At 42.2% G+C, this 27,762-nt stretch overlaps 1 pseudogene; it reads right to left on the bottom strand.

Annotated features, from left to right (window-relative positions):
* Nucleotides 1-8,558: 8,558 nt before the first annotated feature.
* Nucleotides 8,559-27,762, bottom strand: part of LOC133126681 (deleted in malignant brain tumors 1 protein-like) — a 35,992-nt pseudogene continuing 16,788 nt past the window's right edge.

Raw genomic sequence — 27,762 nt, forward strand, 5'->3', positions numbered from 1 at the left:
ATTGGATTTAAAATGATTTAAAATAATTCAATATTTTTTAATGTTTTCTTGAGAAAAGTTACATTATTCATTGGTGCTAGCCAGCTGGGGGATTGAATGTGCAGGTAACACTCTTCTGAAGGAGAGGTTCAAAAATTTTAGACTAATTCCATTCTCAGATTGCTTCATGCATTTCCTTTTCTGCCTCCACTAGGTTTGTTCCACTATCTGATCTTATAATTGGTACTTGACCTCTCCTTGCTATATAAACACCTTAAAGGATTTATATATTAGTCGGTATCCAAGTGACCAAGGAATTTCTATGTGAACTGCTGTGTGAGGCATGTGAACAACATGCCATATCTTTTCACTAAACTTTGTCTACCTTTGGCTTCAAAAAGCCTAAAATAACCTATGCCCTCGTTTGTGAACATTGGCTTATCTGGAAGTAAATGATCTTGAGGTAAGTACTTTTACTTGAGTCCATTTACATGTGACACACTGATCAGTTTTGAAAATACATGATTCCTACCAATTCCTACCAACTGTGTGCAGTTTCTTTGTGAACGTGTCAAATGAATGTTGTAGACACAAGGAAGTCTGACCACATGAGCTCAACACCCCAACATTTTAAGCAATAGACCAATTTTCTGATAGAAACTTGATTCTGGCTGTCTGAGATTACATGAAGAGCTAAATGAAAGTGACACAACCGAAGTCTGATGAAAAACTGTGGAAGTTATCCGATATGTTTGGAACGTTCTTTTTCTTTCTTTCTGTTCAGTTTTAAAAGTGAAGGGTGGTCACAACAAATATTGATTGGTCTATTAATTCAAATGTAGTGTTTTTAAAACTTTTAAAGCTTACCAATGAATTCACCATGGAAACAGGGCAAAATCAGGCTCATGGAAATTTACATAACTGAAAAGGCTGTGTCTGAAATGGCTTCCTATTTATACTATATTGGCCTTCAACCATCTTGTTCTAGTGTCTGAATTCAGAAATCAAAATTTGCAGGGATTTTAGGGCGGGGTTTCCCAACTGCAGTGCAATCAGGTGAGGTCTGGTGTGCCATGTGAAAAATCTATTTAAAAATGTAACAGTTCAAATGATTTTCTGTACAGTCCCGGCCAAAAGTTTTGTTGCATGAGTAGACAAAAGTGACAATTGCTAATTACCCAACTCTTAATAAGCTAATACAGTTAGGAAATAACACAAATTAAATTTAAGTGTCTAAGGTTTATTTAGATACTAGCAAAACAAAAATTTCATAGATGCTTATAAGGTTTATTGCTTGATAATGATGACCAAGCCAGTTTCTACCTGGACAAAAGTCTTGTCGCAAATCAAATTATAATCAATAAATTTTATCTTTCTCAAAAAGTAAATAAAATACCAAATGAAAAATCAGTCTTGTATTTCATCATGGACTATAAATTAATTGAGACGGGTGCGTGGGGATTGGACGCAAAATGCACGACTCAGAAACAATAGTTGGATAAACAGGGGCTCGGGACGAATCCCAGGAGCATAGTCAAAACAAGCAAAGTCCATACACGTAGATCCAGCCAAACAAACAATAAACAAACAAAAAGCACGGTGCCGAGGGAAGAGGCAAACTCGTAGTCGGTAGACGTGCAGGGAGGTCTGGTAGCAGGAGAGCTGTCAGCGGGGCAGAAGTACAGGCGGACGGCAGGCAGGGTCGTAGTCGAGGGCAATGCGGAAGTCGAAACCATAAAACAAACAGCAAGGCAAAGGTACAAAAACGGTAGGCGAGGACGTGGTCAAAAACAAACGATGGTCAACGAAACAGAAATCAATAAACAATGGTCGGTAGACAGGCTTGGATCTTAACGTGCAATCAATAACAGTAATGCTCAAGAATTGCTTTGACGGAAAAGAGGCAGACAATTTCACAACAAACAGAAGTGCGACTGGGCTATAAATGCAGGTGTAGACAGGTGTAGACAATTAGTTAGAGAGCAGCAAGGGAATGGAAAACAGGTGCGATGGATGACAAGTTTAACAAGGTAATTAGTAATTGTTAGTAATAAACCTATCCTGCCCTAGCATAAGTAAATTAGTAAATGACATGCACAAGAAACGTAAGGTAACATGAACACATGATTAGTTTGTTAGTTTTACCCAATCCTGATCTAGCATTAGTAGTTTTAGTAAATAGACAAATGGAAACAATCAGGGTGTGAGTGACAGAAAGAGAGAGAGAGAGAAAGACATGTAAAAATGTATGCTTAAACAACGACCAGTCAGCGTAACAATAAACATAAATCAAAACATCACACTAAATGAACTAAAACGATAACCACTCAACATAACAAGGTAAAATAATCGTAACGAAACATAACTAGACATGACAAGAAAATAAATCGTAACAAGTAACAAACTAAACAACAAGACGAACCTAGACTAACATAAAACATGAAAGACAATACGTGACAAAGACAAATGATAAAACATAAAAACAAGGCAAGACAGTGACATTAATATCTTGTTTGGGTTCCTTTGGCCTGCAGAACAACCTTGATTTTCTTCCCCCTGAGAAACTTCATAGTGGAACCTGGGGTATGGCAAGGAGCTCCATCTTGTTGAAAAATCTGACCCCTCTTGTAGGTGGAAGTGTACTGGGAGGCAAGAATCTGTTGATAATTGGCACTGTCAATGTTACCATCCACCTTACAGATCTCCCTGGCATCTCCATATTGGATGTAACCCCAAACCATAATCTTTCCACCTCCAAATATGACTGTCTTCTGGGTGAACCGTGGGGTCGTCGACAATATTGGCAGCGCTTGGGATGGAGCTCAACTGATGATTCATCTGAAAAATCAATTTTTCGCCACTTTTCCGCTGTCCAACCTTCCGTCAGGCTGTGGGCCTTGGCGTACGCAACACGGTTTCTTAGCTGTCTCTTGTTTAGCGCTGGTTTCTGGGCAGCAATACAAATATGAGTAACAATTTTGAAATGTCATTTTGCTTGCTTCAAATAAACTTTAGACACTGATGATTCATTTGTGTGTTTCCTAACTTTATTAGCTAATTAAGAGTTGGGCAATTAGCAATTGTCACTTTTGTCCAAAACTTTTGGCCGGGACTGTATACTCTCCTTGTAAAGGAGGGTAAAAAAGACCCAACTTCAGTAAACCCCGTAAATTGGCAAGGTCTTCAACTCCCGCCTCCGGAGGAACTTCTCGCGCATCCCGGGGGAGGCTGGAGATATGGAGTCCGAGTGGGCCATTTTCAAAGCCTCCATTGCAGAGGCGGCAAGCAGTAGCTGTGGCCTGAAGGTCATCGGTGCCTGTCGGGGTGGCAACCCAAGAAGCCGCTGGTGGATGCCAGTGGTGAGGGAGGCCATCAAACTGAAGGAGGCCTTTCTGGCTTGGCTGGCCCGGGGGTCCCCTGAAGCAGCAGACAGGTACTGGGTGGCCAGAAGGGCTGCGGCTTCGACAGTCACTGAAGCAAAAACCTGGGTATGGGAGGAGTTCGGTGAGGCTATGGAGAAGGACTTTCGGTTGACCTCGAGGAAGTCCTGGCAAACCATCCGACGACTCAGAAAGGGAAAGCCGGGCTTGTCTCAGGCTGTTTTCAGCAGGGGAGGAGAGCTGCTGACCCGGACTGGGGATGTTAACAGGCAGGGGAAAGAGCACTTTGAGGAGCTCCTGAACCTGAACAACACATCCTCTGTGGAAGAGGCAGAGCCCGAAGACTCGGGGCAATCTGCACCTATATCCCTGGCGGAAGTTGCGGAGGTTGTCAAAAAGCTCCTCAGTGGCAAGTCGCCAGGTGTGGATGAGATTCGCCCTGAGATGCTGAAAGCTCTGGACATTGAAAGGCTGTCTTGGCTGACACACCTCTTCAGTGTCGTGTGGAGGTCAGGGACAGTACCCGCAGAGTGGCAGACCGGGGTAAAGGTCCCCATTTTCAAGAAGGGGGACAGGAGGGTGCGCTCCAATTATCGTGGTATCACACTCCTCAGCCTCCCCGGGAAAGTTTACTCGAGGGTGCTGGAAAGGAGGCTCCGACCAACGGTCGGACCTTGGATTCAGGAGGAGCAATATGGCTTCCATCCTGGTCCTGGAACAGTGGACCAGCTCTTTACCTTAGCGGGGTTACTGGTGGGGTCATGGGAGTTTGCCCATTCAGTGCACATGTGCTTTGTGGTCTCTGCTTTTTGCGGATGACGTGGTTCTGCTGGCTTCATCGGCCTGTGACCTTCAGCATGCACTGGAGCGGTTTGCAGTGTGAAGTGGCCGGGATGAGAGTCAGCACCTCCAAGTCCGAGGCCATGGTTCTCTGCCGGAAAATGGTGGATTGCTCCCTCCGGGTTGGGAACGAGTCATTGCCCCAAGTGAAGGAGTTCAATTATCTCGGGGTCTTGAGGGTAAAAGGGAGCGTGAGATCGACAGGCGGATCGGTGCAGCGTCAGCAGTAATGCGGGCATTGCACCGGACTGCCTTGGTGAAGAGGGAGCTGAGCCGGAAGGCAAGGATCTCGATTTACTGATAGATCTACGTCCCAGCCCTCACCTTTGATCACAAGCTTTGGGTAGTGACCGAAAGAACGAGATTGCGTATACAAGCAGCCGAAATGAGCTTCCTCCGTAGGGTGGCTGGGCTCAGCCTCAGAGATAGGGTGAGGAGCCCAGATATCCGGAGGGAGCTCGGTGTAGAGCCGCTGCTCCTTCACGTCGAAAGGAGCCAATTGAGGTGGTTCGGGCATCTGATCAGGATGTCTCCTAGGCGCCTTCCTTTGGAGGTTTTCCGGGCTCGTCCAACTGGGTGGAGACCCCGAGGTAGACCCAGAACCTGCTGGAGAGATTATATATGTCTCCTGACCTGGGAACGCTTTAGGATCCCCCAGGAGGAGCTGGAAAGAGTTGCTGGGGAGAGGGACACCAGGAATATCCAGCTTAGCCTCAGTGACCCGACTCCGGATAAGTGGATGGAGATATATGGATGGATGAATGGATGCCAGTTCAATGAACGCGACTGCACCATCCATTTCTAAACATGTGCAGCAGATGAGCTTTCAATACTGGCTGTTGCCAAAGATATCACAGTATAGATGATAATTACTTCTGCCTCTTGCCAAAGATACCTCACCTTCGATTAAAAAACTGGCTTACAATTAATGAATAGGAACAGCAGCAGCATAAACCTTTCAATTGCAGTTAAGCTTAACACTCAGTATGTTTAATTGGTAATCTTTTTATGAGTCAATTTAAGGCATATTAAAGAGAAGATCTCCTACCTGAGCAAATCACACCAACATCTCTATAGTGAGAACAGATGTTAGACCAAAATCCAGGGTGCTGGCACTGTGTCAGGGAGGATTCGCTTCCAGAACACCTCACATCACCCAACCAGATGGGCCCACTGCCCTGTCCAAAGTGGGCACTGCTGAGAACAGCCAGAGCTCTGCCACAGCCAGCCTGTCTACACACCACCTCAGCGTCGTTCAGGTTCCAGGAGTAATCACACACCGTTCCCCACTGGCCAACATGGTTGATCTCCACTCTGCCAGAGCACTCATTATCTCCATCTACCAGTCTGATCGGGGTCTGGGCACTGGCTACAACAAACAGGGAAGACCAATGAGTTCTGTGATTTATTGCCTATGAGTGTTGCATAAGCCATAAAATTAAAATTCCTGTAGCTAGCTTGATAATATTAGTACAGTTATAACATTTGCTACCATCTGCAAGTCAGAAACAATTCTGTTATCCTGTACATAATGACACAATTGTTTCAAATACATTGACTCGTGTAACGTTTTTGGGGACAAACATAAAATCTCGAGTTAAATTGCAACAATAGAGTATCTAGTCTACAAGGATGGAAAGCATTGTTGATATTCTTTACCTAAGGGAGCATGGCATCTTGCTTGCTGGCTCAATATTTTAAGCTTGCTATGTTTATGCAAATAGTTTGAGCAATATGTTATGGTGAGCCATGCAGCCTAATAACTAATGAGCTTGTAAAATAAGCCAGTTAACTAAATGGTTATTCTAGTAACTATCCACCTGTATTTACCTTTTATGATTGATTAATTCTCCTGGTTTCGTGATGACATGAAGAATAAAAGCTGTATTTTGTCATCAGAATGTGGCAGTCATATGGCCTGTCTATGTTCAGTCGTTATGATGGGTTTACATGTGTTTGTCAGCTCAAAATCTGCCTTATGGCAATTTACGTAACTGAAACCAAATTTCCCATGTGAAAGAAGTTTTCCATTTTTAAAAGGTAGTAATGTGTGGGTTAGGCTACCAGCAAAATGTGCATGTCAGTCACAATTGCAGTTGAGGTAGGCAGTGAGATGATTCCAAGACAGCTTTGTATATATACAATCAATCAATGAATCTACAAGATCATAGTTTAATTAAGCATAGAGAAATTTGGCTTGCTTTTTACACCCTGGGCATTTCTGCCATGATTTCGCATTATATATTAGCTTTGTGTGTTTGGCAAGGTTGGTCCACAGAAGACCAAAGCCATCAGTTGGGACCTACAGTACAGCTGCTGCCTGGACTACCACTGCAGTAGTAACGCTTTCATATGTATGTTACTTAATACCTAAATTATTACAATAAAGGCAAGATAGGCAGGATTGATGAGCCGGTGAACTCTGGCAGGGGTGAAGAAGCAATGACCGAGAAAGGAATGGCAAAACAACATTTTTCATTTATGCAATGACATTAATGTCTGTCGACATTCAGTGGAATATTTCTGCAAGCCACACAGCATGAAAATCAAAGTGAATTATTACTACTACCTCTACATTACATTGCATGTTATTTGGCTGAGGCTTTTATTCAATGTGACTTACAGTTGATTAGACTAAACGGGAGACAATCCTCCTTGGCATAATGTGGGTGGGTCTTGCTTAAGGACCCATCGACTGTGTGGGTCCCAGTCAGGTAAATTATCCACTATGCTACAGGCTGCCCACACAAAAGTGATATCTTTGCATCTCGCCAAAGATACCACTCAACCTTGAATATGAACCTGGCTTACAGAGTTAATTAATACCTGCCCTGGGTTTGTCAACCTAACCCCTGAAGGCTCCTGACAAGCTGGTTGGTGCCTCGCATTGCAGCCAATCACCTTGGTGTGTGTGTATGAATGGGTGAATGAGAAGGATAAATTGTACAATGCTTTGGCCGAAGGCCCTTTTTGAATGCCTAACATTTACCACTAACATTTACATTTAAATAGGAACATTGACATAAACATGTCAATTGCAGTTCAGGTTAACACTGGGTATGTTCACTTGTGCATTTTGTAAGAGAAACTTCAAGGCATTTAAAGAGAAGATTTCCTACCTGAGCACTTCACACCAGCATCTTCATGGTGACTACAGTTATAAGACCCAAATCCAGGGTGCTGGCACTGTGTCAGGAAGGATTCGTTTCCAGAACAGCTCACATCACCCAACCAGATGGGCCCACTGCCCTGTCCAAAGTGGGCACTGCTGAGAGCATCCAGAGCTCTGCCACAGCCAGCCTGTCTACACACCACCTCAGCATTGTTCATGTTCCAGGAGTTATCACACACCGTTCCCCACTGGCCAACATGGTTGATCTCCACTCTGCCAGAGCATCGATCACTTCCATTCACCAATCTGATCGCTATATGAAACACATTTTTAACTGTCATGAAAAGAATGATGTTCTTGGGCAATTATTAAAAATACTTTCTTTAGCTACTGGATGGTTCATTCGGTTTAGGCACTTAAGGCTGTGGATCTGGTTTGTGGTCCTGACCGGACAATGTAGTGTCCATTCAGAGTAATTTACCCGTACTGTTTGATGAATTTGCATGTCAATGACTCCCCGGCCCTGACTGCAGTAAATCCTGTGGTTTCACATTTTTTTCTGAAGCAAAGGTTTCTTTGTTTACATTTATTCATTCTCGGAGAAAGGGGGAGAAAATGCGACCAATGACAACATGCCTCATAACTAAAGAAATTTTTTAAAGAAATAAAAAGTTTCCAAACTGTGATTTTAGTAGCCTAACTGTACACAGGTGAAACATAGAATTAAATAAGGTGTCACTTCTAGCAGTTTTCTCCCGTATTTCCCTTTGGTTATTCATTATTTTCTCTGGTTTTGCTGTGGTATTCAGAATAAAGGCTGGATTGGAAATTAATGATGTCATCATGACCGACTCTCTCCAGTCATGTTGATGTTAAATGGGTTTGCCAGGTCAAAATCTGAAATGGCTTCCTATTTATACTATATTGGCCTTCAACCATCTTGATCGAGTGTCTGAATTCAGAACTCAAAATTTGCAGGGATTCCCGACTGGTGTGCCATCAGGTGAGGTCTGGTATGCCATGTGAAAAATCTATTTTTTTAAATGTAACAGTTCAAATGATTTTTTTTAACCCTTGTGTAGTCTTAACATTCTGTATACTCCCCATGTCCGAAGGGTCTAAAAGTACCCGCCTTCACTAAACCCCTAAAATAAAGCAGCTTCATTGATTTTCTATTTTGTCATCAAATTTCAAATTTAAAAATGATCATTTAGGGGTTTTTCTCTGCTGTTAAAAATAGTGATGGATCATGTTTGAGCCTGAAGACAACACAGGGGTTAATAACAACAAATCCCAGTGTTTCCCATGAATTAACTAAACTGTGGCAGCTTGCCAGTTCAATGAACGCTACTGCACCATCCATTTCTAAACATGTGCAGCAGATGAGAGCAAGCTTTCAATACTGGCTGTGGCCAAAGATTTTACAGGATGGATGATTATTAATACTGCCTCTCACCAAATATACCACTCCGCTGTGATTACAAAACTGGCTTACAATTAGTGAATAGGAACAGCAGCTGCATAAACCTTTCAATTGCAGTTAAGCTTAACACTCAGTATGTTCAATTGGTAATCTTTTTATGAGTCAATTTAAGGCATATTAAAGAGAAGATCTCCTACCTGAGCAAATCACACCAACATCTCTATAGTGAGAACAGACGTTAGACCAAAATCCAGGGTGCTGGCACTGTGTCAGGGAGGATTCGCTTCCAGAACACCTCACACCATAGAACGAGAAGAGCCCACTGCCCTGTCCAAAGTGGGCACTGCTGAGAGCAGCCAGAGCTCTGCCACAGCCAGCCTGTCTACACACCACCTCAGCGTCGTTCAGGTTCCAGGAGTAATCACACACCGTTCCCCACTGGCCAACATGGTAGATCTCCACTCTGCCAGAGCACTCATTATCTCCATCTACCAGTCTGATCTTGGTCTGGGCACTGGCTACAACAAACAGGGAAGACCAATGAGTTCTGTGATTTATTGCCTATGAATGTTGCATAAGCCATAAAATTAAAATTCCTGTAGCTAGCTTGAAAATATTAGTACAGTTATTACATTTGCTACCATTTGCAAGTGAGAAACAATTGTGTTATCCTGTACATAATGACACAATTGTTTCAAATACATTGACTCGTGTAACGTTTTTGGGGACAAACATAAAATCTCGAGTTAAATTGCAACATTAGAGTATCTAGTCTACAAGGATGGAAAGCATTGTTGATATTCTTTACCTTAGGGAGCATGGCATCTTGCTTGCTGGCTCAATATTTTAAGCTTGCTATGTTTATGCAAATAGTTTGAGCAATATGTTATGGTGAGCCATGCAGCCTAATAACTAATGAGCTTGAAAAATAAGCTAGTTAACTAAATGGTTATTCTAGTAACTATCCACCTGTATTTACCTTTTATGATTGATTAATTCTCCTGGTTTCGTGATGACATTAAGAATAAAAGCTGTATTTTGTCATCAGAATGTGGCAGTCATATGGCCTGTCTATGTTCAGTCGTTATGATGGGTTTACATGTGTTTGTCAGCTCAAAATCTGCCTTATGGCAATTTACGTAACTGAAACCAAATTTCCCATGTGAAAGAAGTTTTCCATTTTAAAAAGGTAGTAATGTGTGGGTTAGGCTACCAGCAAAATGTGCATGTCAGTCACAATTGCAGTTGAGGTAGGCAGTGAGATGATTCCAAGACAGCTTTGTATATATACAATCAATCAATGAATCTACAAGATCATAGTTTAATTAAGCATAGAGAAATTTGGCTTGCTTTTTACACCCTGGGCATTTCTGCCATGATTTCTCATTATATATTAGCTTTGTGTGTTTGGCAAGGTTGGTCCACAGAAGACCAAAGCCATCAGTCGGGACCTACAGTACAGCTGCTGCCTGGACTACCACTGCACTAGTAACGCTTTCATATGTATGTTACTTAATACCTAAATTATTACAATAAAGGCAAGATAGGCAGGATTGATGAGCCGGTGAACTCTGGCAGGGGTGAAGAAGCAATGACCGAGAAAGGAATGGCAAAACAACATTTTTCATTTATGCAATGGCATTAATGTCTGTCGACATTCAGTGGAATATTTCTGCAAGCCACACAGCATGAAAATCAAAGTGAATTATTGCTACTACCTCTACATTACATTGCATGTTATTTGGCTGATGCTTTTATTCAATGTGACTTACAGTTGATTAGACTAAGCGGGAGACAATCCTCCTTGGCATAATGTGGGTGGGTCTTGCTTAAGGACCCATCGACTGTGTGGGTCCCAGTCAGGTAAATTATCCACTATGCTACAGGCTGCCCACACAAAAGTGATATCTTTGCATCTCGCCAAAGATACCACTCAACCTTGAATATGAACCTGGCTTACAGAGTTAATTAATACCTGCCCTGGGTTTGTCAACCTAACCCCTGCAGGCTCCTGACAAGCTGGTTGGTGCCTCGCATTGCAGCCAATCACCTTGGTGTGTGTGTATGAATGGGTGAATGAGAAGCATAAATTGTACAGTTCTTTGGCTGAAGGCCCTTTATGAATGCCTAACATTTACCACTAACATTTACATTTAAATAGGAACATTGACATAAACATGTCAATTGCAGTTCAGGTTAACACTGGGTATGTTCACTTGTGCATTTTGTAAGAGAAACTTCAAAGCAATTTAAAGAGAAGATTTCCTACCTGAGCACTTCACACCAGCATCTTCATGGTGACTACAGTTATAAGACCCAAATCCAGGGTGCTGGCACCGTGTCAGGAAGGATTCGTTTCCAGAACAGCTCACATCACCCAACCAGATGGGCCCACTGCCCTGTCCAAAGTGGGCACTGCTGAGAGCATCCAGAGCTCTGCCACAACCAGCCTGTCTACACACCACCTCAGCGTTGTTCATGTTCCAGGAGTTATCACACACCGTTCCCCACTGGCCAACATGGTTGATCTCCACTCTGCCAGAGCATCGATCACTTCCATTCACCAATCTGATCGCTATATGAAACACATTTTTAACTGTCATGAAAAGAATGATGTTCTTGGGCAATTATTAAAAATACTTTCTTTAGCTACTGGATGGTTCATTCGGTTTAGGCACTTAAGGCTGTGGATCTGGTTTGTGGTCCTGACCGGACAATGTAGTGTCCATTCAGAGTAATATACCCGTACTGTTTGATGAATTTGCATGTCAATGACTCCCCGGCCCTGACTGCAGTAAATCCTGTGGTTTCACATTTTTTTCTGAAGCAAAGGTTTCTTTGTTTACATTTATTCATTCTCAGAGAAAGGGGGAGACAATGCGACCAATGACAACATGCCTCATAACTAAAGAAATTTTTTAAAGAAATAAAAAGTTTCGAAACTGTGATTTTAGTAGCCTAACTGTACACAGATGAAACATAGAATTAAATAAGGTGTCACTTCTAGCAGTTTTCTCCCGTATTTCACTTTGGTTATTCATTATTTTCTCTGGTTTTGCTGTGGTATTCAGAATAAAGGCTGGATTGGAAATTAATGATGTCATCATGACCGACTCTCTCCAGTCATGTTGATGTTAAATGGGTTTGCCAGGTCAAAATCTGAAATGGCTTCCTACTTATACTATATTGGCCTTCAACCATCTTGATCGAGTGTCTGAATTCAGAACTCAAAATTTGCAGGGATTCCCGACTGGTGTGCCATCAGGTGAGGTCTGGTATGCCATGTGAAAAATCTATTTTTTTAAATGTAACAGTTCAAATGATTTTTTTTAACCCTTGTGTAGTCTTAACATTCTGTATACTCCCCATGTCCGAAGGGTCTAAAAGTACCCGCCTTCACTAAACCCCTAAAATAAAGCAGCTTCATTGATTTTCTATTTTGTCATCAAATTTCAAATTTAAAAATGATCATTTAGGGGTTTTTCTCTGCTGTTAAATATAGTGATGGATCATGTTTGAGCCTGAAGACAACACAGGGGTTAATAACAACAAATCCCAGTGTTTCCCATGAATTAACTAAACTGTGGCAGCTTGCCAGTTCAATGAACGCTACTGCACCATCCATTTCTAAACATGTGCAGCAGATGAGAGCAAGCTTTCAATACTGGCTGTGGCCAAAGATTTTACAGGATGGATGATTATTAATACTGCCTCTCACCAAATATACCACTCCGCTTTGATTACAAAACTGGCTTACAATTAATGAATAGGAACAGCAGCTGCATAAACCTTTCAATTGCAGTTAAGCTTAACACTCAGTATGTTCAATTGGTAATCTTTTTATGAGTCAATTTAAGGCATATTAAAGAGAAGATCTCCTACCTGAGCAAATCACACCAACATCTCTAGAGTGAGAACAGACGTTAGACCAAAATCCAGGGTGCTGGCACTGTGTCAGGGAGGATTCGCTTCCAGAACACCTCACATCATCCAACCAGATGGGCCCACTGCCCTGTCCAAAGTGGGCACTGCTGAGAGCAGCCAGAGCTCTGCCACAGCCAGCCTGTCTACACACCACCTCAGCGTCGTTCAGGTTCCAGGAGTAATCACACACCGTTCCCCACTGGCCAACATGGTAGATCTCCACTCTGCCAGAGCACTCATTATCTCCATCTACCAGTCTGATCGGGGTCTGGGCACTGGCTACAACAAACAGGGAAGACCAATGAGTTCTGTGATTTATTGCCTATGAGTGTTGCATAAGCCATAAAATTAAAATTCCTGTAGCTAGCTTGATAATATTAGTACAGTTATAACATTTGCTACCATCTGCAAGTGAGAAACAATTCTGTTATCCTATACATAATGACACAATTGTTTCAAATACATTGACTCGTGTAATGTTTTTGGGGACAAACATAAAATCTCGAGTTAAAATGCAACATTAGAGTATCTAGACAACAAGGATGGAAAGCATTGTTGATATTCTTTACCTTAGGGAGCATGGCATCTTGCTTGCTGGCTCAATATTTTAAGCTTGCTATGTTTATGCAAATAGTTTGAGCAATATGTTATGGTGAGCCATGCAGCCTAATAACTAATGAGCTTGAAAAATAAGCTAGTTAACTAAATGGTTATTCTAGTAACTATCCACCTGTATTTGCCTTTTATGATTGATTAATTCTCCTGGTTTTGTGATGACATGAAGAATAAAAGCTGTATTTTGTCATCAGAATGTGGCAGTCATATGGCCTGTCTATGTTCAGTCGTTATGATGGGTTTACATGTGTTTGTCAGCTCAAAATCTGCCTTATGGCAATTTACGTAACTGAAACCAGATTTCCCATGTGAAAGAAGTTTTCCATTTTAAAAAGGTAGTAATGTGTGGGTTAGGCTACCAGCAAAATGTGCATGTCAGTCACAATTGCAGTTGAGGTAGGCAGTGAGATGATTCCAAGACAGCTTTGTATATATACAATCAATCAATGAATCTACAAGATCATAGTTTAATTAAGCATAGAGAAATTTGGCTTGCTTTTTACACCCTGGGCATTTCTGCCATGATTTCTCATTATATATTAGCTTTGTGTGTTTGGCAAGGTTGGTCCACAGAAGACCAAAGCCATCAGTTGGGACCTACAGTACAGCTGCTGCCTGGACTACCACTGCACTAGTAACGCTTTCATATGTATGTTACTTAATACCTAAATTATTACAATAAAGGCAAGATAGGCAGGATTTATGAGCCGGTGAACTCTGGCAGGGGTGAAGAAGCAATGACCGAGAAAGGACTGGCAAAACAACATTTTTCATTTATGCAATGACATTAATGTCTGTCGACATTCAGTGGAATATTTCTGCAAGCCACACAGCATGAAAATCAAAGTGAATTATTACTACTACCTCTACATTACATTGCATGTTATTTGGCTGATGCTTTTATTCAATGTGACTTACAGTTGATTAGACTAAGCGGGAGACAATCCTCCTTGGCATAATGTGGGTGGGTCTTGCTTAAGGACCCATCGACTGTGTGGGTCCCAGTCAGGTAAATTAATCACTATGCTACAGGCTGCCCACACAAAAGTGATATCTTTGCATCTCGCCAAAGATACCACTCAACCTTGAATATAAACCTGGCTTACAGAGTTAATTAATACCTGCCCTGGGTTTGTCAACCTAACCCCTGCAGGCTCCTGACAAGCTGGTTGGTGCCTCGCATTGCAGCCAATCACCTTGGTGTGTGTATGAATGGGTGAATGAGAAGCATAAATTGTACAGTTCTTTGGCTGAAGGCCCTTTATGAATGCCTAACATTTACCACTAACATTTACATTTAAATAGGAACATTGACATAAACATGTCAATTGCAGTTCAGGTTAACACTGGGTATGTTCACTTGTGCATTTTGTAAGAGAAACTTCAAAGCAATTTAAAGAGAAGATTTCCTACCTGAGCACTTCACACCAGCATCTTCATGGTGACTACAGTTATAAGACCCAAATCCAGGGTGCTGGCACTGTGTCAGGAAGGATTCGTTTCCAGAACAGCTCACATCACCCAACCAGATGGGCCCACTGCCCTGTCCAAAGTGGGCACTGCTGAGAGCATCCAGAGCTCTGCCACAGCCAGCCTGTCTACACACCACCTCAGCGTTGTTCATGTTCCAGGAGTTATCACACACCGTTCCCCACTGGCCAACATGGTTGATCTCCACTCTGCCAGAGCATCGATCACTTCCATTCACCAATCTGATCACTATATGAAACACATTTTTAACTGTCATGAAAAGAATGATGTTCTTGGGCAATTATTAAAAATACTTTCTTTAGCTACTGGATGGTTCATTCGGTTTAGGCACTTAAGGCTGTGGATCTGGTTTGTGGTCCTGACCGGACAATGTAGTGTCCATTCAGAGTAATATACCCGTACTGTTTGATGAATTTGCATGTCAATGACTCCCCGGCCCTGACTGCAGTAAATCCTGTGGTTTCACATTTTTTTCTGAAGCAAAGGTTTCTTTGTTTACATTTATTCATTCTCAGAGAAAGGGGGAGACAATGCGACCAATGACAACATGCCTCATAACTAAAGAAATTTTTTAAAGAAATAAAAAGTTTCGAAACTGTGATTTTAGTAGCCTAACTGTACACAGATGAAACATAGAATTAAATAAGGTGTCACTTCTAGCAGTTTTCTCCCGTATTTCACTTTGGTTATTCATTATTTTCTCTGGTTTTGCTGTGGTATTCAGAATAAAGGCTGGATTGGAAATTAATGATGTCATCATGACCGACTCTCTCCAGTCATGTTGATGTTAAATGGGTTTGCCAGGTCAAAATCTGAAATGGCTTCCTACTTATACTATATTGGCCTTCAACCATCTTGATCGAGTGTCTGAATTCAGAACTCAAAATTTGCAGGGATTCCCGACTGGTGTGCCATCAGGTGAGGTCTGGTATGCCATGTGAAAAATCTATTTTTTTAAATGTAACAGTTCAAATGATTTTTTTTAACCCTTGTGTAGTCTTAACATTCTGTATACTCCCCATGTCCGAAGGGTCTAAAAGTACCCGCCTTCACTAAACCCCTAAAATAAAGCAGCTTCATTGATTTTCTATTTTGTCATCAAATTTCAAATTTAAAAATGATCATTTAGGGGTTTTTCTCTGCTGTTAAAAATAGTGATGGATCATGTTTGAGCCTGAAGACAACACAGCGGTTAATAACAACAAATCCCAGTGTTTCCCATGAATTAACTAAACTGTGGCAGCTTGCCAGTTCAATGAACGCTACTGCACCATCCATTTCTAAACATGTGCAGCAGATGAGAGCAAGCTTTCAATACTGGCTGTGGCCAAAGATTTTACAGGATGGATGATTATTAATACTGCCTCTCACCAAATATACCACTCCGCTTTGATTACAAAACTGGCTTACAATTAATGAATAGGAACAGCAGCAGCATAAACCTTTCAATTGCAGTTAAGCTTAACACTCAGTATGTTCAATTGGTAATCTTTTTATGAGTCAATTTAAGGCATATTAAAGAGAAGATCTCCTACCTGAGCAAATCACACCAACATCTCTGTAGTGAGAACAGAAGTTAGACCAAAATCCAGGGTGCTGGCACTGTGTCAGGGAGGATTCGCTTCCAGAACACCTCACATCACCCAACCAGATGGGCCCACTGCCCTGTCCAAAGTGGGCACTGCTGAGAGCAGCCAGAGCTCTGCCACAGCCAGCCTGTCTACACACCACCTCAGCGTCGTTCAGGTTCCAGGAGTAATCACACACCGTTCCCCACTGGCCAACATGGTAGATCTCCACTCTGCCAGAGCACTCATTATCTCCATCTACCAGTCTGATCGGGGTCTGGGCACTGGCTACAACAAACAGGGAAGACCAATGAGTTCTGTGATTTATTGCCTATGAGTGTTGCATAAGCCATAAAATTAAAATTCCTGTAGCTAGCTTGATAATATTAGTACAGTTATAACATTTGCTACCATCTGCAAGTCAGAAACAATTCTGTTATCCTATACATAATGACACAATTGTTTCAAATACATTGACTCGTGTAACGTTTTTGGGGACAAACATAAAATCTCGAGTTAAAATGCAACATTAGAGTATCTAGACTACAAGGATGGAAAGCATTGTTGATATTCTTTACCTTAGGGAGCATGGCATCTTGCTTGCTGGCTCAATATTTTAAGCTTGCTATGTTTATGCAAATAGTTTGAGCAATATGTTATGGTGAGCCATGCAGCCTAATAACTAATGAGCTTGAAAAATAAGCTAGTTAACTAAATGGTTATTCTAGTAACTATCCACCTGTATTTGCCTTTTATGATTGATTAATTCTCCTGGTTTCGTGATGACATTAAGAATAAAAGCTGTATTTTGTCATCAGAATGTGGCAGCCATATGGCCTGTCTATGTTCAGTCGTTATGATGGGTTTACATGTGTTTGTCAGCTCAAAATCTGCCTTATGGCAATTTACGTAACTGAAACCAAATTTCCCATGTGAAAGAAGTTTTCCATTTTAAAAAGGTAGTAATGTGTGGGTTAGGCTACCAGCAAAATGTGCATGTCAGTCACAATTGCAGTTGAGGTAGGCAGTGAGATGATTCCAAGACAGCTTTGTATATATACAATCAATCAATGAATCTACAAGATCATAGTTTAATTAAGCATAGAGAAATTTGGCTTGCTTTTTACACCCTGGGCATTTCTGCCATGATTTCTCATTATATATTAGCTTTGTGTGTTTGGCAAGGTTGGTCCACAGAAGACCAAAGCCATCAGTTGGGACCTACAGTACAGCTGCTGCCTGGACTACCACTGCACTAGTAACGCTTTCATATGTATGTTACCTAAATTATTACAATAAAGGCAAGATAGGCAGGATTGATGAGCCGGTGAACTCTGGCAGGGGTGAAGAAGCAATGACCGAGAAAGGAATGGCAAAACAACATTTTTCATTTATGCAATGACATTAATGTCTGTCGACATTCAGTGGAATATTTCTGCAAGCCACACAGCATGAAAATCAAAGTGAATTAGTACTACTACCTCTACATTACATTGCATGTTATTTGGCTGATGCTTTTATTCAATGTGACTTACAGTTGATTAGACTAAGCGGGAGACAATCCTCCTTGGCATAATGTGGGTGGGTCTTGCTTAAGGACCCATCAACTGTGTGGGTCCCAGTCAGGTAAATTATCCACTATGCTACAGGCTGCCCACACAAAAGTGATATCTTTGCATCTCGCCAAAGATACCACTCAACCTTGAATATAAACCTGGCTTACAGAGTTAATTAATACCTGCCCTGGGTTTGTCAACCTAACCCCTGAAGGCTCCTGACAAGCTGGTTGGTGCCTCGCATTGCAGCCAATCACCTTGGTGTGTGTATGAATGGGTGAATGAGAAGCATAAATTGTACAGTTCTTTGGCTGAAGGCCCTTTATGAATGCCTAACATTTACCACTAACATTTACATTTAAATAGGAACATTGACATAAACATGTCAATTGCAGTTCAGGTTAACACTGGGTATGTTCACTTGTGCATTTTGTAAGAGAAACTTCAAAGCAATTTAAAGAGAAGATTTCCTACCTGAGCACTTCACACCAGCATCTTCATGGTGACTACAGTTGTAAGACCCAAATCCAGGGTGCTGGCACTGTGTCAGGAAGGATTCGTTTCCAGAACAGCTCACATCACCCAACCAGATGGGCCCACTGCCCTGTCCAAAGTGGGCACTGCTGAGAGCATCCAGAGCTCTGCCACAGCCAGCCTGTCTACACACCACCTCAGCGTTGTTCATGTTCCAGGAGTTATCACACACCGTTCCCCACTGGCCAACATGGTTGATCTCCACTCTGCCAGAGCATCGATCACTTCCATTCACCAATCTGATCGCTATATGAAACACATTTTTAACTGTCATGAAAAGAATGATGTTCTTGGGCAATTATTAAAAATACTTTCTTTAGCTACTGGATGGTTCATTCGGTTTAGGCACTTAAGGCTGTGGATCTGGTTTGTGGTCCTGACCGGACAATGTAGTGTCCATTCAGAGTAATTTACCCGTACTGTTCAATGAATTTGCATGTCAATGACTCCCCGGCCCTGACCGTAGTAAATCCTGTGGTTTCACATTTTTTTCTGAAGCAAAGGTTTCTTTGTTTACATTTATTCATTCTCAGAGAAAGGGGGAAACAATGCGACCAATGACAACATGCCTCATAACTAAAGAAATTATTTAAAGAAATAAAAAGTTTCCAAACTGTGATTTTAGTAGCGTAACTGTACACAGGTGAAACACAGAATTAAATAAGGTGTCACTTCTAGCAGTTTTCTCCCGTATTTCACTTTGGTTATTCATTAATTTCTCTGGTTTTGCTGTGGTATTCAGAATAAAGGCTGGATTAGAAATTAATGATGTCATCATGACCGACTCTCTCCAGTCATGTTGATGTTAAATGGGTTTGCCAGGTCAAAATCTGAAATGGCGTCCTATTTATACTATATTGGCCTTCAACCATCTTGATCGAGTGTCTGAATTCAGAACTCAAAATTTGCAGGGATTCCCGACTGGTGTGCCATCAGGTGAGGTCTGGTATGCCATGTGAAAAATCTATTCAAATGATTTTTTTTAACCCTTGTGTAGTCTTAACATTCTGTATACTCCCCCTGTCCGAAGGGTCTAAAAGTACCCGCCTTCACTAAACCCCTAAAATAAAGCAGCTTCATTGATTTTCTATTTTGTCATCAAATTTCAAGTTTAAAAATGATCATTTAGGGGTTTTTCTCTGCTGTTAAAAATAGTGATGGGTCATGTTTGAGCCTGAAGACAACACAGCGGTTAATAACAACAAATCCCAGTGTTTCCCATGGATTAACTAAACTGTGGCAGCTTGCCAGTTCAATGAACGCTACTGCACCATCCATTTCTAAACATGTGCAGCAGATGAGAGCAAGCTTTCAATACTGGCTGTGGCCAAAGATTTTACAGGATGGATGATTATTAATACTGCCTCTCACCAAATATACCACTCCGCTTTGATTACAAAACTGGCTTACAATTAATGAATAGGAACAGCAGCAGCATAAACCTTTCAATTGCAGTTAAGCTTAACACTCAGTATGTTCAATTGGTAATCTTTTTATGAGTCAATTTAAGGCATATTAAAGAGAAGATCTCCTACCTGAGCAAATCACACCAACATCTCTATTGTGAGAACAGAAGTTAGACCAAAATCCAGGGTGCTGGCACTGTGTCAGGGAGGATTCGCTTCCAGAACACCTCACATCACTCAACCAGATGGGCCCACTGCCCTGTCCAAAGTGGGCACTGCTGAGAGCAGCCAGAGCTCTGCCACAGCCAGCCTGTCTACACACCACCTCAGCGTCGTTCAGGTTCCAGGAGTAATCACACACCGTTCCCCACTGGCCAACATTGTAGATCTCCACTCTGCCAGAGCACTCGTTATCTCCATTTACCAGTCTGATCTGGGTCTGGAGATTTACTACAACAAACGGGGAAGTCCTGTGATTTATTCTCATTGAGTGTAACACAAGCCATCAAATTTCAGCACCTGTAGCTTGCTTGAAAATGTTACCATACAGATATGCTTGTATGCTAACATCAGCAAGTGAGCAGAAATTGTATTGTTATCTGGTCCATAATTATACCATAGTTTCGAAATCATTGACCTGTGTAACGTTTTTGGGGACAGACATAACATCTCGAGTTAAGTTGCAACATTAGAGTATGTAGACTACAAGGATTAAAAGTATTGTGTTGATATTATTTACCGGAGGGATCACAGAAACTAGCTTTCTGCCTCAATTGTTTCAGCATTCTATGTTCATGTAGCCCATATAACTAATATACTACAACAGCAAGCCATATAGCCTAATATCTAATGAGCTGGATTGAAACCTTTTCATGTCATCAGAATTTACCAGTCATATGGCCTGTCTCTTTTCAGTCATTTTGATGGATTTAAATGGGTTTGTCAGTTCAAAATCAGCCTTATTGCACTTTACATTACTGAATCCAAGTTTCCCATATGAAATAAGTTTTAAATGTTAAAAAGGTAGCAATGTGCGGGTTATGCTACCAGCAAAATGTGCATGTCAGTCAAAATTGCATTTGAGGTAGGCAGTGAGATGATTCCAAGATAGCCTTCAATATATTAAATCAAAGTGTCTACAAGATCATAGTTTATTCTATCAATAGGCTGACAGTAACATTCCAAGAAGGCTATACCTGAAAAATGAGTCAAGGTTTTTTTTGCCATTTCCATCAGGATTTCTGATTATGTATTAGCTTTGTGTTCGGCAACGCTGGTCCACAGAAAACGCGAGACGAAAGCTGGGATCTACAGCTACTGCCTGCACTTGACAACCATCAAGATATCATTAAAAAACTCATGTCAGTTTGTTTTCATCTATTTTTATATGCATGCTACTTAATCCCTGAATTGTTACATTAAAGGGAAGATTGGAAAAATTCATGTCTGGCATAGACGTAGAAGTATGGACCAAGAAAGGAATGGCAAAACAGTACTTTTCATGAAGGTGGAGGATGCTATTGCACCATCCCTTCCTAAATGTGCATACAAGATGAGCTTAAGCTTTCAATATTGACTGTAGCCAAATATTTTACAGGATAGTGGATCATTAATACTGCTTCCCGTCAAAGATACAGCTAACCTTTCATAATAAGACTGGCTTACAGTAAATAAATAGGAACATTAACATAACCATGTCAATTGCAGTTCAGGTTAACACTGGGTATGTTCACTTGTGCATCTTTGTAACCGACACTTTAAGGCAATTTAAAGAGAAGATTTCCTACCTGAGCAATTCACACCAGCATCTTCATGGTGACTACAGTTATAAGACCCAAATCCAGGGTGCTGGCACTGTGTCAGGGAGGATTCGTTTCCAGAACACCTCACATCACCCAACCAGATGGGTCCACTGCCCTGTCCAAAGTGGGCACTGCTGAGCGCATCCAGAGCTCTGCCACAGCCAGCCTGTCTACACACCACCTCAGCGTCGTTCATGTTCCAGGAGTTATCACACACCGTTCCCCACTGGCCAACATGGTTGATCTCCACTCTGCCAGAGCATTGATCACTTCCATTCACCAATCTGATCGCTAAATGAAACACATTTTTAACTGTCATGAAAAGATTGATATTCTTGGGAAATTATTAAAAAGACTTTCTTTAGCTAATGGATGGTTCATTCGGTTTAGGCGCTTAAGGCTGTGGATCTGTGGATATAGTGTCCATTCAAAGTAATTTACCCATACCGTTTCATGAATTTGCATGTCAATGACTCCCCGGCCCTGACAGTAGTAAATCCTGTGGTTTCACATTTTTTCTGAAGCAAAGGTTTCTTTGTCTATATTTATTCATTCTCAGAGAAAGGGGGAGACAATACGACAACATGTAGACTCATACATAAAGAAATTCTTCACAAAACTGTAATTTTAGTAGCCTAAATGTAAGCAAATGAAACAGAAAATTAAATAAGATTTCACTTTTAGCAGTTTTCACCTGTATTTCACTTTGGTTATTCATTAATTTATCTGGTTTTGCTATGGTATTCAGAATAAAGGCTGGATTGGAAATTAATTATGTCATCATGACCGACTCTGTCCAGTCATGTTGATGTTTAACAGGTTTGCCTGGTCTAGCCTCATGGACAATTACATAAGTGAAAAGGCTGTCTGAAATGGCTTCCTGTTTATATTATATTCGCCTTCAACCATCTTGATCTAGTGTCTGAATTCCGAAATAAAAGTTTCCAGGGATTTTAGGACAGGGTTTCCCAACTTGTGTGCCATCAGTTGGATTCTGGTCTGCCAACTGAAAAATAACTTTTCAAAAATATTCATTTAAATAACAAACAAATCTTAGGGTTTTCCATTAATTAACTAAATAGTGGCAGCCTGCTAGTTTAATTTGTACTGCTACAGTTTCAGAATGATGACAGTGAGCTTTCAATACTGACTGTAGCCAAAGATTTTACTGGATAGTGAATAATTAACACTCCGTCCCGTGAAAGATACCACTCAACTCAAAAATGGCTGATAGGTAATACAATAAAAAGAAACATCAACACAATCATGTAAGTTGCAGTTAGGGTTAACACTGTTCATCTTTGTGTCAATTTAAGGCAAAGTAAAGAGAATATCTCTTACCTGAGCAAATCACACCAACATCTATATCGTATATAAGCTTAACACTCAGTGTGTTCAATTTGTCATCTTTTAATAAGACATATTAAAGAGAAGATCTCCTACCTGAGCAAATCACACCAACATCTGAATTGTGAGAACAGAAGTTAGACTGAAACCCAGGGCGCTGGCACTGTGTCAGGGAGGATTCGGTTCCAGAACACCTCACATCATCCAACCAGATGGGCCCGCTGCCCTGTCCAAAGTGGGCACTGCTGAAAGCAGCCAGAGCTCTGCCACAGCCAGCCTGTCTACACACCACCTCAGTGTCGTTCAGGTTCCAGGAGTTATCACACACCGTTCCCCACAGGCCAACATGGTAGATCTCCACTCTGCCTGAGCACTCATTATCACCATTCACCAGTCGGATCGGGGTCCGGGCGCTGGCTACAACAAACAGGGAAGACCAATGAGTTCTGTGATTTATTTCCAATGAGTGTTGCACGAGCCAGAAAATTAAAATGACTGTAGCTAGCTTGATAATGTTAGTTACGGTTGCAAAGTATTCTACCATCAGCAAGTGAGCAGCAATTGTGTTGTTATCTTGAGCATAATGGATTCACATTCTTGTGTGATTATCAAGACTGCTTGGAGACTGCTGGCTGGCTTATTCGGCTAAGGCCTCATTCCTCATTTCCTCAGATGAAATCTGGACTGTATCAGTGCCAACTTTCCCTGGTAGCGCCTTAGGGCGATGTGCAACTGGTGATTGCGATCTACAACAAAGTGCATACCCATAACCAGGGATAAGTTTTTTTTTTCAAACAAATAAACAAACAAACAACAAAGCAAAAGTGATCAAACTTAACTATCCAAACACTGCTTACCTAGCCAACTAAAAATACCGATACACAAAGTAAATCACAGAAAGACAACAATTAAGGTTCACAGGGAGGTAGGGAGGGATGGGGAGAGGTGCTGCTTGCTTCAGTTTGCGCTTGAAGGTGGGGAGAGATTATACCGTTCTGACCTTAACAGGGAGTTCATTCCACCACTGTGGAGCCAGAACAGACAGTAGTCATGAGCGTGAGGTGGAGGTTCGGAGAGGGAGAGGTGCCAAGCGGCCTGTGGAGGCTGAACGAAGAGGTCTGGCAGGGGTGTACGGTCTGATGATTTTTTGGAGGTAAGCGGGGGAAGACCCCTTAACTGCTTGGAAGGCTAGCACCAATGTTTTGAATTTGATGCGAGCCATGACAGGCAGCCAGTGGAGGGAAGTAAGTAGGGGGGTGACGTGTGAGTATTTGGGAAGGTCGAAGACCAGATGAGCTGCTGCATTCTGGATAAGTTGGAGGGGTCTGATGGCGGACGCTGGGAGGCCAGCCAAGAGGGAATTGCAGTAGTCCAGGCGGGACAGAACCATCGCTTGGACCAGGAGCTGGGTCGAGTAGGGGGTGAGAAAGGGGCGGATTCTCTGTATGTTGTATAGGAAGAAGCTGCATAATCGGGTCACCGCTGCAATGTTCTCGGTAGGGATGTGTATCGTTAGGATTTTATCGATACCGATACCAATACCGATACTCCTTATCGGTGCCGGTATTTATCGATACTCTTATCGATACCACGGCGTGTAATTTAGTGTATAAAATAAAGACGTTACAAGATGGTAAAAAATGCTATCGTTTTTTATTACCACAAGGGGGGTAACACCAGCAACATCATTAAACAACTTACAGCACCTGCCTTTTAAGTCCTTAGCAAGTCAACATGTGCAGGGCGAGGTATGTCAAAAAAACGAGCAGGCAGCTCCATACAGCCTTAAAGGTAACTGTCAATGTGATAATGCTTCAACAGAACAGAAGCTTAACTTAAAATTACAAATGCTTCTCAGAATAGATTAAATTTAAAAAAGACCTAGGGAGATGACCAAAGCCTTTGCCTACTTGTTCAACCCAACAGACACATACATGTAAACAGAACAGTGTAGGGGAGGCGCTTCTCCTGACGCATTTAGCCCTAAAAGCAACATATTTACTTTCTCTGGCAGCAGCCGAGATCGCTCTGGACAGAGTGACGTCACGCTATACACTCTGATAAATGGCGCTGCGCATGTTTTAAAAAAGGGTCATTGAATTACTTATTATTTTTAATCCAGCTTTACTGGCAGTCTTAAACCTTTAAGGATGTATATATTAGGAATCAATCTTGTAAATTATTAACTTAATCTAGTATTTCACTTCCCCTTTAATGATTCATACACTCACCGTGACTTGATGAAGAAGCACTGTCGGAGTCTGCCTGCACAGAGGAGGGCACAGTGTTGTTAGTGTCTGCCGGGTTGCTAACTTTAGATGCATTGTTTAACACTCCGCACTCCTTCAACTTCATGCTATGGGTAGAATGCAAGTGTTTCATGATGTTGCTGGTGTTACCCCCCTACGCAACTACTTTCTTGCATATATTGCATTGAGCCGAGGATTCATTGAGTTTGATGAAGTGAGCCCATACCTTGGAGCGCTTAGCTCTGACGGCCGACATATTGACTACTAGAGAAAACAACGGGGTGCTGCGTCATAACCTGTCGACAGCGGCAGTGTCATAATTACGCGACGGTTAGGTAGACTCTTAAAAAATACCGAAAACAGTATTGTTTGTCCAGAATCTTTGTTGTACGTCGCTCTGGATAAGAGCGTCTGCTAAATGCCACGTAATGTAATGTAATGGTACTCTGGTACCGACCAATTAGGAACCAGTACCAAAAAATCCTGGCTCTCGGTACACATCCCTAGTTCTCGGAGAGGGACAGTCTGCTGTCCATCACCACGCCGAGGTTCCTTGCACTGGGTGATGGCGTGAGTGTGGTATCCCCAAGAGAAATGGAGAGATCCAGATGGGGAGAGGTATTAGCAGGGATGAATATCATTTCACTCTTACCTGGGTTGAGCTTTAGATGGTGGTTGTCCATCCAGCTCTGGATGTCACTCAGGCAAGCAGAGATACAGGCTGAAACCTGTGTATCAGATGATGGGAATGAGATAAAGAGTTGGGTATCGTCCACATAGCAGTGGTAGGACAGCCCATGTGCAGTGATCACAGGGCCAATGGAACGAGTGTAAAGAGAAAAAAGAAGCGGGCCTAGGACTGAGCCCTGGGGAACTCCTGTGGCAAGGGGCTGAGGTGTCGATACCGTACCAGCCCAGGCAACCTGGAAGGAGCGATCAGAGAGGTAGCACTCAATCCAGTCCAGGGCTGTGCCACAGATGCCCATTGTTCACAGGGCGGACAGGAGGATGGAGTGATCCACAGTGTCGAAGGCAGCAGAGAGATCTAGAAGAATGAGGACAGAGGAGAGGGAGGCTGCTCGTGCGGCATGGAGTGATTCACTGACGGAGAGGAGCGCGGTCTCTGTCGAGTGGCCCGATCTGAAGCCAGACTGATGGGGGTCTAGCAGGTTGTTATTAGAAAAGAAAGAAGAAAGTTCAGTAGAAGCAGCTCGTTCTATGGTTTTAGAAAGAAAAGGAAAAAGAGATACTGGGTGGTAGTTCTGGATGATGGAGGGATCCAGAGTAGGCTTTTTTAGTAGAGGTGTGATGTGGGCCCTCTTGGAGGATGCTGGAAAACAGCCAGAAGACAGGGAGGAGTTGACAAGGGAGGAGACAAATGGGAGAATGTCAGGTGTGAGAAGGGGGGATAGGGTCAAGGGCACAGGTTGTAGGGCGGTGGGAGAGCAGGAGTTGAGAGACATCAGTCTGTAAGGGGGGAGAAAGTGGAAAAGGAAGGGATGGGCCTAGAGGGGGGAAGGGCACAGAGAGGGGGGCGGTGGTTGTAAAGCTGCAAATTTGCGGATGTCTGTGACCTTCTCATTGAAAAAATCAGCAAAGTCATCAGCAGCGAAGGAGGACTGAGGTGGAGGAGGCGGTGCACTGAGGAGAGAGGAGATAATAGAGATCTCATGTTATAGGAGGGGTCTGCGGGGCCTCTGATGGTGTTCGGTGGGTGCTTAGCCAAAGGGTGCAGTGTGTAAAGAAGCAGGTACACAGCAGATAGCCCAGTTACAGAACTCTTCCCAAAATCAAGGCAAGAATGGTAGCAGTTAACAATTATTGTGCATTATTGTGAAAGCAGCAACATTCACCTGGTACTGTAGATATGTGTACATACAGTATATCTATATATAGTACTGTGCAAAAGTTTTAGGCAGGTGTGAGAATGCTGTAAAATAAGAATACTTTCAAAAATCGAAATTTTAATAGTTTATTTATATGAATTAACAAAACACATGACAAAACGCATGAACAGAAGAAGTGAATGAACAGAAGAAAAATCTAAATCAAATCAATATTTAGTGTGATCACCCTTTGCCTTCAAAACAGCATCAATTAATCTAGGTATACTTGCACACAGTTTTTGAAGTAACTTGGCAGGTAGGTTGTTCCAAACATCTTTGAGAACTAGCCACAGTTCGTCTGTGGATTTATGCAGCCTCAAATGCTTTTGTCTCTTCATGTAATCCCAGACTGAATCGATGATGTTGAGATCAGGGCTCTGTGGGGGCCATGCCATCACTTCCAGGACTTCCTGGGGTCGTTGTCCTGCTGCAGAATAAATTTGGGGCCAATCAGATGCCTCCCTAATGGTATTGCATGATGGATAAGTATCTGCCTGTACTTCTCAGCATTGAGGAGACCATTCATTCTGACCAAATCCCCAACTTCATTTGCAGAAATGCAGCCCCAAACTTGCAAGGAACTGCCATGCTTCACTGTTGCCTGTACACACTCATTCTTGTACCACTCTCCAGCCCTTTGGCAAACAAAC

Source organism: Conger conger, chromosome 4, assembly GCF_963514075.1.
Source record: "Conger conger chromosome 4, fConCon1.1, whole genome shotgun sequence".
NCBI lineage: Eukaryota > Metazoa > Chordata > Actinopteri > Anguilliformes > Congridae > Conger > Conger conger.